The sequence below is a fragment of the Trachymyrmex septentrionalis genome, unplaced genomic scaffold (genome assembly GCF_001594115.1).
Source record: "Trachymyrmex septentrionalis isolate Tsep2-gDNA-1 unplaced genomic scaffold, Tsep1.0 scaffold16, whole genome shotgun sequence".
In the NCBI taxonomy this organism is placed as follows: domain Eukaryota; kingdom Metazoa; phylum Arthropoda; class Insecta; order Hymenoptera; family Formicidae; genus Trachymyrmex; species Trachymyrmex septentrionalis.
Window position 1 is genome coordinate 503,383 of NW_017304758.1, and position 4,077 is coordinate 507,459.

Consider the following 4,077-nt stretch of genomic DNA (forward strand, 5'->3'; position numbering starts at 1 on the left):
TATACGTGGAAGTCAAAAATTAATAAAGTTAAAAAAATATAATCTTTAAAATAGAAACTATAACCGTCTTTCTCTTCAGCTACAGCGCTATTGTGTCACTTATGAAACTCTTACTTCTTTCGAAAACGCATCGAACATTATTTTTTTTGTATATATGCTCTACTAGTGCATACTGTGTTTATCGACACGGAGTCCTCTTGATGTCCGTCTCTCGAAAATCGCGCGATTTATTTTGGAACGATTTTTCCTTTTCACTTTCATTCGTTTCACGCAATTTTCACGAAACGGCGAAGATCTCTGAAAATTATTAATTTGAGCGTTACATCTCTCATATAAGTCCTCAAATGACTTTCCTAAAAACCGACCTATCACATTTAAGTAAATACATGACGAAAAAGTGTTCTTGTCTCTAGCTTATTATGAATTTATCATATTCTATTTTCTCTCTTTAATTGTCCATTAAGTGCTTTATAAATAATTTCGCAAATTATGAACCTTCGAAAATACCTTGAACGAATGTCGCAGTCGCGTTTGAGTAAATACTATCAGAATTTAATATATGAAAGTCACAAATGATATTTAATACATAGTTCAAATTTTGTATCTTTAATTATTTCTTAAATATCCCGTACAGATAATTACCGGATTCTCTCTATTCTCTTATCCATTCATAATATAATAATTATAATTTATTAATTTACGATCTTTTACGGGTAGGGTCGCTTAACACATCGAATTAAATATAATTTCTCCATATTCGAAGCTAATTTTACAAGTATACATATGTATCTTAGATAAAATATAGTAATATAGCAACAAAAATAGGCTTCGAAATCGAAGATTAATGAGCGCAATTATTCAATAGGTTCTAATATACAAGATTGATAAATTAATATAATTTACAGATATAAATAATTGCTATTTACAACCATTAATAAAATATTTGTTATAAGCAATTAATGAATACATGAATAAATAAGATCTATCGAATATTGAGAGATTATTGTAAATATTTGGTAACAAGATAGATCGAAGTTACTTCTAAATTATAAAACGTAAACAAAAAATTTGTCAAGATTCTTTCTACATGATATTGAATTAAATAATACGCATTATGCTATAATTTTCTTTCGCTAATTATAGCGTAACGAGTGATTTTTTATTACAAAACGTGTATGCAATCTAAATGTACGTGATAATATACTTTATTATATTTGCGTTTTTGATAAGTGTTTTCTAGATGGTTTTATGATAACGATATTGTGGAATTCTTCTTGAATTGTGCGAATAATTGCATGCGATATACGAAACCAAATGCACTTCTGAGAAAATGAGATCTTAGTTATAGGATTATATAATAACTACAATTATTTTTTCTCAGTTAAAAGAACGTTAAATAAACTTACGGAAGAATTATAATACTTAAGTATAATTAATATGATTTTTCAGCATCAAAAACTATTTTCCAGTATCTATTTTCCATTAAATCGTATTTTTTTAATTTAATGATAAGACAATCCAGATTTTTTATCTCAAATTTTGAGAAACGATTATACTTATGTTTTTTCGTATGTCACATTACTGATTGTTTTAAATAAGTAAGCATGAATTTTGCATGAATAATTTATAATATGATACTTCCTAGATGTAATTATTCATTGATATAATGCTTTTACTTTATTATAAGACTTTGCAGATTTTAAAACAATTCAAAATAATTTTTTTAATTCTTAGAACAATATTTAACTCTAATTGAATCTTCTACAAAATATAGAATATTGTAACTTATTGTTAGTGCAAGCGAATAAAATGAATAATTTATGCGGAGAATGTAAATTAAAAGAATATATATTATAAAATATCTATAAGAACTAACACTAGATGGTCATATGCATACATTCTCGCATAACAATTTGACTCTTGATTTGGATTATTTTCAGTACATATTGCGTTCAGATATAATAGTAAAAATTGCATAAAATATGAGGTATTATAATGAAAAATACTATGATAATTCTTATTACTTTTTATTATTATGCTTCACACACATATTTTATGCGATGTTTACTATTGAATTTTATATACTGAGGTTGATGCAATTCGAGAGTCGAAATATTTATTGCTATATGAGAATGAATTTATGTACATATATAATCTAGTGTTGTTACATCTAGTCACATCTAGTGTTGACTTTTAAAGGTATTTTAACGTAAGTTACATATACGCAAGTTGCACACTTTGGTGCTAATAATAGAACTGTAAGATAAATATTGTAAAGTGTGGAATATAAAAGCTGGAAAGAGAGAATAGGAATAGTATTGCACATAATAGAAATTATCTATCGATGAAACGGATATTATAAACAGTAAATAAGTTGCAAGTTATAAGATGAACTTGTTATTGCCATTACATAATAAAAACATATTTTTTTCGATTTGCTTGCACAAGAGTTTTTCTTTATCGAGTTTATATTCGTTATCGTGACGATTTTATCTTGTGCAGTTTATCTCGAATAAAGTAAAATAGCAACATTAACTCTTGGAATCAATCTTGCGGAATATTCTTGGCTGAAGCTCGAATAGTTGAGTCATAATTTGCATATCATCCTAGATCGCTTGACAGTATTTAAAAATTTACAGTTTTACATTAAAAGAAATAAAAATTATTTTGAAACTTGTCAAGCGCAATTATTGTCAAATATCAAATGGCATAATTAAATGAAGAATTACTTAACAATTTTTTACAACGCATTATTATATGGATAAATTAATATGTTTTTATGGTACAGTAAAACGAAAAGTTTTAAAAAATATGAAATTATTTTTATCTCTTAAAATATATTATATAAAAACGATCATAAAATATTATACAAGTTAAAAATTTGTAGCTTCTAAAGCTTCACTTAAAGATATTAATATGTCCATTTAGACATATTGTATTTTTATAAGCACACATGTACTTTTCTCATAATGACGTTAATGATTATAATGCATGCTCACGACAATCTCAGTTTTGATACAATATCATTTATCTTTTTCTGATAATTTATATATATCAGTTTCATGAAACGATTCAGTGTCCCAACTCTGTTTGCTTTTACATAAATATAATTGTATTGAAACAATAAATCGAAGCTGCCTATACATATATGTATAATTGAACTTCCAGTTACCGCGCAAGGTTCGAATTAATTCAATATTTCTGTCACATAAAATATTTCTGATGCGTACTTCCAATTCAATATCGTCAATCTGTTCGTCATATTTTGCAAAATATGATATTACGTTTCCCCACGCGACAGATATCGCCGAGTATACGGCGTGTGGATATCGATTAAACGATACATCTGATAGCACGTTCGTCAAACATCACTTTTAATTAAACGGGGTTGAAAGCGGACCCTTTATTGTAGCTGGCAGTACGGCTACTTTTGTACGCAGATAGAATTCGTATGACGTCAGAAAGTTAAAAAGCTTTTCGCTTTTTCGAGATCCGCTAGAAAAATCGATGACACACATATACATAATATCTTATAATCGTATATCGTGTATTTATATACGTATATCGTGTACATTATAGAAAGTTTAGCAAATATAAGTGGCCGAATTAAGGAGACATTTCTTTCGGACCCTAAAATTCTTTATTAGTATCGTCTTAATCCTAAGACTTTTCACAAGGCTTCGCGTTACAATCATTTTTACTTTCTCACGCTATTGCGTGTACTACGATTGAAAATTTTCTTCTCCTAAAAATCACCTGATTAATTTTACTCTACCTTTCCGCAGTATACAAATTTATTATCATTTAAAATTATTTCTAATTTCTGCACATTTTTTTATGCAGAAAAACGTGCGTCTGAAATTTCATTCACTAATTAGAATTTTGAAGACATTATTTACGTTTTTGAGATACTTGTTAAATTTTTATCAAATTCTTAATTTCGTAGGAACTTTTAAAGAAATTTATAAAGAGAGTATATAAGAATTTTCTATTTTTTTTTTAATAGTTTATAAATTTTTTTCTCCTTAACTTGCCAGTGAGATACGTATTTTCTTCTCTGTATATATATATATATAT